General features: G+C 32.7%; 1 protein-coding gene across 1 annotated transcript in view; it reads left to right on the top strand.

Annotated features, from left to right (window-relative positions):
* LOC101889035 (centaurin-gamma-1A) overlaps positions 1 to 14,258 on the top strand; it is a 575,535-nt gene that overhangs the window by 281,027 nt on the left and 280,250 nt on the right. The window lies entirely within an intron of this gene.

Raw genomic sequence — 14,258 nt, 5'->3', positions numbered from 1 at the left:
TGATTTATGTGACAGAAATCATCAAAATCCCGAATATAGGGAGAGGTACCATTATATGGTGGCTATACAAAGACATGATGTCTGTATTCAGAATTTCCGTTGTATTTCTTGCGATGATAGAAATATTGCGATGTACCAAGTCTGAATGGAATTGGGTTTAAATTTCGCGTTTTATGAGCTCCATGGATATTCAAAATTTTAACCCTTTGTGGGGGAGGTACCAGAAGGAGTGGACCGATATATCCCATATTCACAGCAGAACTTGTGTTAGTAGAAATAATGGGATGAAAGAAGTGTGAAGATAATCGAATGCTTATTTCAGTTTTTTATAATCGTTTTGGTTATTCAATACTTTGGCCCTTTGTGTGGGAGGTACCAGAATGAATGGTTCGATCTTCACCATTTTATAAGAGATGTTGTGCTGATGGAAATATTGAGATGTACCAAATTTGAATGGATCTGATGTTAATTTCGCCTTTTATGAGCATCAAAAATATTGAAAATTTTGACCCAAGGAGTGTTTAATCGTTTGTGGTGGAGGTACCAAAAAAAGTGAACCGATATAGTCCAACTTCACTCTTGTTGGTGGCAAGAGCATAGAGCAAAGTTCAAGAGAAATCGTGAATCTATTTTAAATCAAATACTTCCTTTGATTTTTACGAAATATTTTTTATGCCTTATTTTATGGAAGGCAATCAAAAATTTTAATTGTTGAAATATTTAAATTTCTAAAGTTTTAAGAAAATCGGAAAATAATTTCGCCTCATAAGAGAGTTATTAATATCCAAAAAATGTAACATATGTAAGCAATTCAGTTTGTAAGACGATCAATGATTAACCATCTTGAATGAATATGTCAGGGCGAAGTTATTAGAAAGTAAATCGTGATATTTAGGAGCTATAGGGGAGTTTTTCAAAAAAAAAAAAAAATCTTGAGTTCAGATAAGAAGTGCGGTTCAATGATGCCACCAGCCCATATTGCACAGCCCCATTGCACAGTGGTTCCACATGTATGGGAAGGTGTGACAAATATGTTTCTATACAACTAATCGATCTTATTTTTAGAGTAGCTTCATACAGAGTAAAATATAACGTAATCATAAAATTGTGAAGATTGGTCCTCGTTTAGGCACATGATTTTGGGGGAATTTTTATGAAATGGATTGAAATTTTACATTCGGTGTTCTTGATGGATACCTGATGTCCCTCTATAACGGTACTTCCCGATATTCGGAACATTATTTATCGGAATTGTTTGGTATTTGACAGCCTATGACAGAAAATTGTCTGTGCATGTCCACGTCTTCGTATAGCTCCTCTATAACGGCACTTTCCGATATTCGGTATTTTAATGATTTCAGCAACATTATTCACCGGAATTGTTTCAAATTTCGTATTTGGTCTTGGAAGATCTTAATGGGTACTACAACCTATGGCAAAAAATTTCGTATGCAGGTCCACGCCTTCGCATAGCCCCCATATAACAGTACCTCCCGATATTCGGTATTTTAATGATTTCAGCAACATTATTCATTGGAATCGTTTCAAAATTTCGTATTTAAAGTTCGTTATGTATTCTACAGCCTATGACAAATTTTTTTGTATGCAGGTCTACGCCTTCGTATAGCCCCCATATAGCGGTACCTCCAGATATTCGGTATTTTAATGATTTTAGCAACATTATATACCAAAATTATTTAAAATTTCGTATTTGAAGTTCGTAATGGGTACTACAGCCTATGACAAAAATTTTTGTATATAGGTCCACGTCTTCGTATATTCCCCATATAACGTGTTTCATTTAAGAGGTAGTTTTCGGATTTTTATACCCTACAAGGTGGTCAGGGTATTATGTCTTTGTGCATTTGTTTGTAACAGGCAGAAGGAAACGAGATAGACCCATAGTTCCTTTTGATGATCTGCATAGAATCACATTCTGAGTCGATTTATGCATGTCCGTCCGTCCGTCCGTCTGTCCACGTATTTTTGTAAACAAAGTACAGGTCGCATTTATTGCCCGATCCAGATGAAATTTTGCAAAGATCTTTTGCTTGGCCCAAGGACGAATTTGGAGATAATCGGTCAAAAATTAGATATAGCTCTCATATATATCTTCGTCCGATTTACCTTTTATTGTGCACCAATCGTGTAATATCAGCCCGAATTGTATGGAATTTTGCATATACACCCAAATTAGGCCTGAAAATATGTGTGCCAAATTTGATCGAAATCGGTTCAGATATAGCTATAGCTCCCATATATATTTTTCATCCGATTTTTTATTTTTGTCCACCGCCGCCGTAATATGCACTCTGTAACAACAATATTTGGGGAAATATATCACATGCAGCTCAGAAATACCTTTGCTAAATTTTATCGAGATCGGTTAAGATTTGGATATAGCTCCCATATATAACTTTGTCCGATTTACCTTTTATTGTGCACCAAACGTCTAATATTTGTCCAAATGGGATGGAATTTGGCACTTACGACCGAATTGAGTCTAGAAGCTAGTATGTCAAATTTGGTGAAGATCGGTTCAGATATCGCTATAGCCTCCATATATATTATTCATCCGATGTGTTATATTTGTTACCCACAACCGTATATGCACTCCGTAACAACGATATTCAGGGAAATATATCAAATACAGCTCAGAAATATCTTTGCCAAATGTTATCGAGATCGGTTCCGATTTGGATATAGCTACCATATATATCTTCATCCGATTTCAAATTAATTGTGCTCCAAATGGGCAATACAAGTCCGAATTTAAAAGATACAAATGCTTCGGCATATTTAGTCCTTTGAACTTTAAATTATAATTATAATCATAGCGTGTATGATTGAATTCTCCCATAAAAACTTTTAATTGTTATGTGGAGCTCTACTTAATTAGCAAAGTGGTGTAGGGTATCATAAAGTCGGCCCCGCCCGACTTGAAGACTTTCTTTACTGTTTTTTTTTTTTTTTTTTTGAAATTTTTCAAGTCCCTTCATGGTGAAGGTAATTAAAAGTTCGTCATGGCCGAAATTAACTGCTTACATGCTTGCTTATTTACAAAAAGTGAAGAAGAGGATAATACCAAAATTTGATTAAAGAGGACGTACAGAATTTCTGTTACTTTTTTAACGGAATTGGAGTTTGCAATGGGTACCACCTTCAATGACAGAAATTCATTTTTGTATATTCGGTATTTTAATGATTTCACATGGAATTGTTTCAAATTCCTGTAGCAGAAAATTTTCTATGTAAAGCGTGATTTTTTAACTGGTATCTGGTTTGTTTTTAAAAATCTTGAACCCCATGTGGGGGATGTACCAGAAGAAATGGTCCGATCTCTAGCATATTTATAACATTTCTTGTGTTGATGGAAATATTGCGATGTACCAAGTCTGAATGGAATCAAATGCAAAATGTTCTATGTGCTTTATGGATGTTCAAAATGTTGACCCTTTGTGGGGGAGGTACCAGAAGGAGTGGACCGATATATCCCATATTCATAGCAGATCATGTGTTAGTAGAAATAATGGGATGAAAGAAGTATGAAGAGAATCGAATACTTATATCGTTTTTTATAATCGTTTTGGTAATTCAATGCTTCGACCCTTTGTGGGGGAGGTACCAGGAGGAATGCTTCGATTTCCACCATTTTTAAAACAGATCTTGTGTTGATGGAAATATTGCGAAGTACCAAGTCTGAATGGAATCGGATGTTAATTTCACGTTTTATGAGTTATAAGAGTATTCAAAATGTTGACTTTTTGTGGGGGAAGTACCAGAAGGAGTGAACCTATGTATTCCATTTTCACACCAGACCTTCGGTTAATAATAATATTGTGATGTGTGTAATTTGAAGGCAAGCGGACTCTTGCATCACATTTTATAAGAGTTATAATTATTCAGAATGTTGACTCTTTGTGGGAGAGGTACTTGATGAAGAGGAAAGATATTGTCCATTTTCTCACCTGACTTAGCATGATGCAAATATTTGGATTTGCAAAGTTGGAGAAAAATCGGATTATCCTTTCTCTTTCTGTGCAGTAAAATATTTTTATGAAAATTTGGACCTTTTGTGGGGGAGGTACTGGAAAAAGTGGACCGATATTGATAATAATATTAAGTGCAATCGAGAGTTATCGTGCGAACCAGCCAGCCAGCCAGACAGACCGACGGACGGACACCGCTAGATCGTTTCCAAATGTCCTGAAACGGATTTGGTCCAAAGAGACCTAGGGTCTAAAACCGTTATTTCGATGAGATATGTTTTGGACGTATCGAATGATATATACCCTCTCTAGCCATATGGCTAAGGGTATAAAAACGAACGGAATACCTAATTCAGGCCAAACTTGATCTGTAATAATATTTATTTTGAACTTAGCTGAGAAGCGATTGTGGGAAAAATTTCTCCTAAAATTTGAAATCCTCTTTTGATTTTTTTTTCAAACTTTGCACATTCCAATTAGACAGTATTAAATCTCGCATGGAGATATCAGATCACTGCTTTTGGCATCTTTCTCACAAAGGATTATCGTTTTTAAAAATCATTGCTTCCTTAAAATGCGAAATTATTCTCTTTTTTTTTTACTTTTCTCTAAAATGTGAAGATTTTTGTCTGAATATGAATGGGAAAATATTCGTCTAAGATTCCATAAGGAACATACATTTTTGGTCAGCATAAAATTCTATGACGATTTGGTGTGTCCGTCATTATTGTAACATTATTAATGTAGAGATTGGAAATTTTGAAAAAAAGTTGTTTTTGTGTCTAGGATGTTTGCCATTGTGTATTGGCTATATCTGCTTACGTTTGGGTGCCTCTTGTTCCAGCCAAATTTTAAAGTTGCAATTTGACAATTTTGGTCCTCCGTATTAAAACTCTTCTCCTGCATAATATATTCAGCTTGGATCCAGTATTTGGTATAACACCAATGTAAGGTCTCCTTCGGATGTCAAATCATTAGTTCTAACAAGATTTTAAGAGTATGTGTACCCTTCTTACAGAATATGTTCATTTGGTGGTTTTGCACCCAGATATGGGTTCCTTCTGATATTCGTTACTTTGAAGTTTTCAATTTCAATTTTTAAAAGAATATATTGAAATTTATCAATTTTGGTGCTTATTAAAAACATATTTGACCTACGAAAATTGTTCTAAATGGGATGATATTTGATACAAGTCGGTATAGCGTTAACCAACGACTTGAGGTATTTATAGCCGAAATCTCCTTAATACGAAATTGAATAGAATATAGATTCAGGTTTAGGAATGATTTTTTCAAAATCCTATTCAATTTTCTTATTTTCATTAATCGTATTATTGGAATAATAACTAGAAGAAATCTACGGTATTTTCAAATTTTTGAGATTTAAAAGACTACTATAATATTTTGGATTTTCGAATATATCTTTGTAATATTCACTCAAGATTCAAAGTTAAGATTTTTATTCCATTGTTAACAAATACCAAAAATAATATATAGTATAGTCTCCTTATTGCTCGCTGTAATTCGAAACCGTTACACCAAATTGTAAAATTGATAAGACGTTTCAAGTTTTCAAGAGGTTTACAAAACTTTATTGGTCAATAAAAAATGTTCTTTATCAACAAGTAGCCGTTGTTCAGAAGTTTTCCGCTAATCCAATATTTCGATTTACGATTTTATCTGTTTCTTTGGAAAACCTGGACAATTTCGAGTATTTTTTTTAACTATAATATAACATTAGGAATATTTATAATATATATTAATCATAGGAATATCGAAAGATTTTTTAAAACTTCTTAAATGCAGGTGTATTTTTTCACCTGGTTGTCATATCTAAACGTGGAAAAAAACAAGTGACCTTTATTTTCGCTGGTATGAAATCTTGACAATGGGAGAGATCACCAGTTGCGTTTTGAAAAAAAAAAAAACAAGTTAAAAATTATCTGTCGATTTTGCCGACAGATATATATAACCACGCCTAATGTTCGATTATTAAAATATATTTTGATTTCTGTTATAATTTTCGCACCTGATCTAACACTGATGCAAATACTAAGATTTCAAAAGTTGGAGCAAAATTGGAACCTTTCTCTTTCTGTGCAGCAAAATATTTTTTGGAAAACTCTGCCATTTTGAGGGAGAGGGACCAGAAGAAGTGGTCCGATTTTGCCCATTTCCAAACTCGATGTAAGTTTAATAATAATATTCCGATGAACCAAGTTTAGACCAAATCGGATAGTGCCTTCGAGAGTTATCGTGCGCACCAGCCAGACAGACAGACGGACATCGCTAGATCGACTCCAAATGTCCTGAAACTGATTTGGTCCAAAGAGACCTAAGGTCTAAAATCGTTATTTCTATGAGCACGTTTTGGCCGTATCAAATGATATATACCCTCCCTAGCCATATGGCTGCTCCAATACATATATTATTTAAAATGCTCCCCATCTTACATTATTTGAATCATATTCCGAATTTCTGATTTCGTTTCGAAATTTATGCGACTTATTTCAACAAATTATTCCAATATTTCATGCATGCTTCAGAATCTACATTACACAAAGCTGTCCCACAATTTTGTAAAACTGATAAGATTTCTCCCAGAGGTTACAAAACTCAATTGACCTGTGAAAAAAGTCTTTATCAATAATTAGAGGTTATTTCGAAATATATATTTTTTTAATCCAAATGCGATTTTATCTCATTTTGAACACCTGGACAATATTAAATGTCTAGAACTTTTTCAAGTGTATGGAATATCAGCACGTGTTACATTTATATTGGAAAAAATATCGAACGATTTTTTGTATTTAAAAAATGCAGGTGTATTTTACAAAAATAAATATATCATGAGATAATACAAAGAAAAATGGGCGTGACAACATAAAATGAAAATGGTTTGGATTTGAGACACTCTACTTCACCGGCAATGACATTTATAGTTTTGAATACAATTTGACAAAACTTATACTTTTTTCAAAACTGTGTAGGGAGACTTTTTTTAAAGGATTATAAAATTTCAACATTTCGGCCTTCACCGTACGATATAGGCTTCCTCAGAGTTTTTTTGATATTCTTGTAAAATTTTCACTCTAACGTTACCTCCAATGGTAGTTTTTCATCTTAGAAAATCAATGATTATTGAACTCATAGTCCACTAAATTTTTTCTTTTTAAATTTTCGGCAATTACTGGTTTCAAGGTCCTTCAGATAGAATCATGAAAAATTTACTATTATGAGACTAATAATAGTGGTTTTTCAGGATTTACATCGAAGGAGTTTTTTTTAAAAATCCATTATTTTTGAAACTGCTATCATTTTTTAGCCACTCGCCCGACAGCTGTTAAAATTATTCCAGTGACAGCTCATTATATTGTTTACAAGCGTACATTTTGGTGATTCGCTCGTTGCCGTGGTTCTGGTAGCATAGCCCGACGTCAAGGAAGTGTTTTTTCGAGGTAGTATCCGATTTTTTCCAAACTTGGTAATATTAATGTCAAATTTAGATCGAGTTCGAAGATGGGCAATATCGGTCCACTCCTTCAGGTAACTCCACCACAAAAAGTCGACATTTTCAAAAATAAATATTTTACTGCATAGAAAGAGAGAGGATAATCCGGTTTTCCTTCAAATCCTAATATTTGCGTCAGTGCTAGGTCATGTGCGAAAAAGGACAACAGAAGATGTGTTATAAACATGGTAAAAATCGGGCCCTTTCTTCTGGTACCTCCCCCAAAAAGTTTCAAAATTTTAAGTAACCAAAACTGTTTTAAAATCCCGAATAAACATCCGGTTCTCTTCAAATTTCACAAATCCCATTGTTTCCACTACCACAAGATCTGGTGTGAAGTTGTGATACATCGGCGCACTCCTTCTGGTGTCTCTCTACAAAGGTTCAAAATGTTGAAAATCCTTGAAGCTCATAAAGCGCAAAATCAACATCCTATTTCATTCTGACTTGGTACATCTCAATATTTCAATCAACACAAGATTTGTTTTAAGGATTGTAGAGATCGGATCATTTCTTCTGGTATCTCCCCCACAAAGGTTCCAATATTTTAAAAAAACAAAACACTCAAAGCAAGCGAAATAAGCGTCCAACTCTCTTCAAATTTCGCACACACAAACATTTTTGCTAACACAAGTTCTGTTATGAAAATGATGGATATCTGTCTACTTCAGAATACTTCGGTCGACTATATTTGGTACCCCATGCACATTTTAAGATTTTCTAAAAATTATCACATATCTCATAAAAAGTTAAGGAAGTGTCGATATAGTCCAAACCTGGCACATCGCAATATTTATATAATATTTATTTATGTCCTATACGAAATGGACAATACTGGCCCATTCCTTCGGAACCAACTCCATAGAGGGTCAAGAATTTGAATAATCATAACAGAAGTCAAAATATATTTAAATAATCGAACATTGGCTGAGGGTATACATCTGTCGGCTAAACCGACTGATACTTTTTAATTCGTTTGTCTTTTTATAGGGAGGGTATATTAAGTTTGTCATTCCGTTTGTAACACCTCGAAATATGTATTTTAGACACCACAAAGCATATATATTCTTGATCAGCATAAAATTCTATGTCGATTGAGCGTTGTCCGTCCGTTTGTGGAGATCACTCTAGCTTCCGAACAAAATGAAGTAGGTTGATAAAATTTTACTCAAATGTATATTATGTCTGCAGGACTTTTGGGCCATGTAGGTTCACGTTTTGGTATAGCCCCCATTTTTGGTATTTTGTTATTCACCGGAAATGTTTCAATTTTTGTATTTGAAGTTCGTAATGAATACTACAGCATAAGACAGAAAATTGTCTGTGCAGATCCACGTCTTCGTATAGCCCCCAATTAATGGTACCTACCTATATTCGGTATTTTGATCATTTTATCTATTCACCGCACTTTTTTTCAAGCTTTCCGTTTGAATATTGTTATGGATTATGACAAAGGTTGCCTATGCAGGTCCACATCGTCGTATAGATCCTATATTCGGTATTTTTAAGATTTTAAACGATTTTTTTTTTTGAAAATTTCCAAATTCGTTCTAAAATCAAAGTTTGGCTTTTTTACTTGTTTTTTTTTTAATTTAATTTTTTTTTTAATTTAAAATTTTTTTACATATTCAGATCAGTGTCTCATAGAACTTGTAGGAAAATCGACGATCATTTGTCAAACATTTCATTTAAAACGTATTTTTTATTTAATATTCAGATCAGCGTCTCATAGTATTTTTTTTAAATATTCATCTCGTAGTGATTGGATGAAAATCTACGATTATTTCTCAAACAGTCCATTAAGAAAATATTTATTTTAAAAATTCTGATCAGTGTCTCATAGTCCTTGGAGGAAAATCCACGATTGTTTGTCAAAAATTCCATTAATTTTTTTTATATTCAGACCAATGTCTCATAGTTCTTAAAGGAAAATCCACCATTATTTATCCCATAGTTCATTAAAAACATTTTTTTTGTTTTAAGTTCTGACCAGTGCCCTTCAGTTAAATCCTGAATAATCCACTATATTTTGGTATCATAGACTTCCAAAAGTTTCTCTCGGAATCTACGATTTTTGTTTCCTCGAAGTTTTTAATGTTTTTTTTAATGATATTTTCCCAACACATTCCCTTCAGCGTTTACTTAGGCATGACATAGGAACATTTTTAAACTTGAGGACACATGGCAGAACTTCTAGTTCTGAGAAAATTTACCTATAAGAACTTATCACAGTAGACTCACATTTTCACTTTCTATAAAATACTATGACACCCTCTTCCCATAGGATATCCACTAATAGCTAGTGGAAACGTAAGGAATGACCTAATAAGTCCTCATTTCGACATCTTCTAAACTAGTCATAGAGTATTACCTGATCGGCCTCTATCCTGCCATTAGTCGCCATTCACAAACATTTTTTGTAGCGCTCTACAAAATTAATAATACCAATAGAGTCAATATCTTCCCAGATTATCCATTTCGATATGGTTTAGAAATACCACTTTTAGTTGCCAATTTAAATTAATTTTATATTTTTAGAACTTCTCACAACTTTGTTATTGTCAAAATTTATTTGTAACATGACCATTTCTTACGTATAACAGAAAAAAAAATCTTATCTATGCTCGAACTCAATACCATATGTTTTTATAAAAAGAAAAACAAATTATCTTTAAACAATTAGTAAAATATAAAATATTTGTCAAGTTATGAAGAGGATACTTGTATTTGGCAAGTGTTTTTTTTTTTCGCGTGATGAATATTTGATAAGGCAAATGTATGGCCAGCGATAGGATTAATTAAAAAACATTGTCGAACAATCTACGAGTACATTTGTTGTGGACTCCTGGAGTGTCTAGTATTTCGATTTGAAAGTGGTCTTATGGTAGATATCTGGATGAGGGTAGACTATTTTAGATTTATTCAAATGGAGTCAGTACTTAGCCGGCTGGAAATTTGGAATGTTATGCAAATTGTTTCATTGGTACATTAAATTAGTTCCAAAGGGAAAGAGAGAGAGAGATTGAGAGCGAGAAAGAGGGAAATAGAAAGCCATGATCGTTGATATCTCTATACATAAAAGAGTTGTGGAATAACTGACTGACTGAGAATCAATGATCAGACGAAAAGACTAAGGCTGGATTGTGATAAGGCCGGGTTTGTTTGGAAAAAAGCCTAAAATGTACTAAAAATTGAACAGAAAGTAATATTGGACAAAAGGGTCAAGGTAGAATTCTGAAATTTGGAATGAGAAAAAAAGGAAAAAAAGGATTTTTGGAAATTCGAACTTTAAGGCTGCCAAAAGTTCAATAATGATACTAAAACTCTAAAATGGTACCATTTGGTACTTTGTGATCGGAAAGAGCTAAAAAATTGAAATTTGGTGTGAGAATCAAGGTTGGAAAGTCATTTTAATATATAAAACTGATTTTTTAGAGTACCATCTCAAAACTAGAAATTCATTTAATTTGAATTTAATTAAAACAAGAATTTCCTGTCAGGAAGTAGGAACTATAAATAATTATGGTATTGTATTCCAATTTATAATTATATACATAAAGCCCTCATTTATTAGGAAGAACATTATTTATCTAGGTTTTACGGAATGTCGGGTTATTATTACACTTTTCTGTTATATATTTTAAATATTTTTAATATTAAACCTTTTAACGCTAGTTCAAGTTGTATAGTTTAATGATATAGTTTTATAGTTCTTATAATGTTTATTAGAAGTTTCATCCTAATTTTATTGTTTGGTAAGTATTTGTGAACAATCCATGATTAAAATGAAGATCCATAAAAAAATAGTTATTGAAAAAATATTATTTAAAAATCCATGATGGTACGTCTCACAGTCCTTCAAGAAAATTTCTCAAAACTCTCTTAAGAAATATTTAAAAAAGAATCTTTCAAAATATAAATTCACAAATGCTGGACTCATATATAAAAATGTCAATCTTTTTTTGGTCTCATAGTCCTTGAAGAAAATGCCGAAAACTCCACAATTGTTTTAGCCGCCCAAGGAAAATCCGTCAAAATTCACAATTATTGATCTGATGGTGCTTCAAAAAGTTCGTAATAAAATCGATTTTACAGGCCACAGAGACCTTCAAGAGAAAGCCTTAAAAAATCGAAATTTTTGCTTTATAATCCTTCAGGAAATATTTTCAAAAAAAATTAAAAAAAAAAATCGAAAACTACCACTTAAATGAAAACAGTCATATGGGGGCTATGCGAAGAGGTGGCCATAAGTTGTAGTACCCATTAAGATCGTTCAATATGAAATTTGAAACGATTCCGCCGAATTATGTTTGTGAAATCGTCAAAATACCGACTATGGGGCGGTACTGTTATATGGGGGCTATACGAAGACTTAGACCTGCATGGGCTGCAGTACCCATTACGACCTTCAAATACAAACTTTGAAATAATTCCGGTGAATAATTTCGCTAAAATCATGAAAATACCGAATACCGGAAGGTACCGTTATATGGGGGCTATACGAAAACGTGGACCGATATTGCCCATTTACGAACTTAACCTGAGATCAGATCGTCTTAGAATTTTACGCTAATCCAGAATATATATGCTCTGTAGAGTATATTATGAATATTTCGAGAAGATAACGAAGTTAATATACCTTGGAGGGTATAAAAAAAGTGGTTCCACAGAAATATATCATAAAAATCTTTTAAGAAATAATAAATAATGGTCTCAAAGCCCTTAGAGAAATATTCGGAAATAACTCACAATTATATGTGTGTACAAATCCAAAATTGTATTTAAACTAGTTAAAAAGCATCAGTCAGTTTTGCCAACAGATGTATTCCCTCAGCCAATGTTGGGGTTTTTTAAATATATTTAGACTTCTGTTATGATTATTCAAATTGTTGACCCTATATGGAGTAGGTTCCAAAAGAATGGGCCAATATTTTTTATTTCATATTCAACTTAAATAAATATGACATAAATGTTGCGATGTGCCAGGTTGGACTTGTAGAAATATTCTTTAAAAATCCACGTTTACTGGTCTATTGGTCCTTGAGGAAATATTTTTTAAAAATCCACTTTTACTGGTCTATTGGTCCTTGAAGATATATTTTTTAAAAATCCACGTTTACTGGTCTATTGGTCCTCGAGGAAATATTCTTTAAAAATCCATTTTTGTGAGTCTGATAGTCCTTGAAGAAATATTTTTTACTAAAAACAAGTTTATAGGTTTTTTTGATCTTGAAGAAATATTCTTAAAAAATCCACATTAATGGTCCTGGAATAGAAAGAAGAAATATTCTAAAAATCCTCGATTTTTAGTCTGAGGGTTCTTGAAAAATATTTTTTTTAAAAACCCACGTTTATAGGTTTTTTTGATCTTGAAGAAATATTCTTAAAAAATCCACATTAATGGTCCTTGAATAGGAAGAAGAAATATTCTAAAAGTCCTCGATTGTTAGCCTGAGGGTCCTTGAAAAAATATTTGTAAAAATCCACGCTTACAGGTCTCAGAGTTTTTGAAAAAATATTTGTAAAAATCCACGCTTACAGGTCTCAGAGTTCTTGAAAAAATATTTTTAAAAATCCAAGCTTACAGGTCTCAGAGTTTTTGAAAAAAATATTTGTAAAAATCCACGCTTACAGGTCTCAGAGTTCTTGAAAAAATATTTTTAAAAATCCAAGCTTACAGGTCTCAGAGTTTTTGAAAAAATTTTTTTTGAAAAATCCACACTTACAGGTCTCAGAGTCCTTGAAAAAAAATTTTTTAAAAATCCATGCTTACAGGTCTAACAGTCCATTGAAAAAATATTCTCTAAAAATCCACGTTTACTGGCCTAATGGTCCTAGAGGAAATATTCTTAAAAATACAGGTCTATAGGTCTGATAGTCCCTGAAGAAATATTCTTAAAAAATCCAGATTAGTGATCTGTTGGTACTTGAAGAAATTTCCTTGAATTCACGATTAATGGTCTGTTTAAAAATCCACAAATATAGGTCTAATAGTCCTTGAAAAAATATTATTTTAAAGTCTATAGTCCTTGAAAATATCCTTGCAGTTTTTTTTTCTTAAAAATCTACCTTGAAAGAATATTCTTAAGAAAATCCCTTATCCTTACTATCGCCTTATTACGAATTTTTAAACCCATTATTATTACGTCAATATTAGCAAACTTGAAATAATTAATAAACAAAATATTAATTACCAATATTCAAATATTTCGAACTTTCATTCTCTTCTGGAACATGCGGCCTGCGTGATGTGACAAAGTTTAAGAACAGTCTAAGTGGCCAGATATTGGCCACAAATCTATATCTGTCTATTGCCGTGACTGGTTAAATCTAAATTTAAGTCGAAAAATTTATGATCCTTAGTAAGTGCAGTACTCTGCGTATGCGGATGATTGCCACTTGAGCTAAAATTAACAAGCAGGTATTTTTGTTTTTGAAAAACAAACTGATTGTTTTTTCCACTGGAAATGCATTTTATCAGCTAATGAAAATTTATGTACGTGCGCCATTGCAAATCCTTTATGGGATTTGTAGATGATTATCTCTCTCTGCTCTGCTGCGATTATGGCTGTTGAGCGATAAGACTGTTTGTTAGTTGTAGAACACAAGTCAACAAGTTGAAAATAAATCATTTAATCAAAAAAAAAAAAAAAAAAAAAAAAAACGATTTGTTAACAAATAAAATGTAAAATTAATTTATACCCCTTATGGAAAGACACAAACTTGGCGGGGGGTTAGGTGTGGGCAATTCGTTCAAT

This window comes from Musca domestica, unplaced genomic scaffold (assembly GCF_030504385.1).
Source record: "Musca domestica strain aabys unplaced genomic scaffold, Musca_domestica.polishedcontigs.V.1.1 7, whole genome shotgun sequence".
Taxonomy (NCBI): domain Eukaryota; kingdom Metazoa; phylum Arthropoda; class Insecta; order Diptera; family Muscidae; genus Musca; species Musca domestica.
Note: the sequence above shows the minus strand (reverse complement) of the source record. Positions and strands in the feature narration are given on the sequence as shown.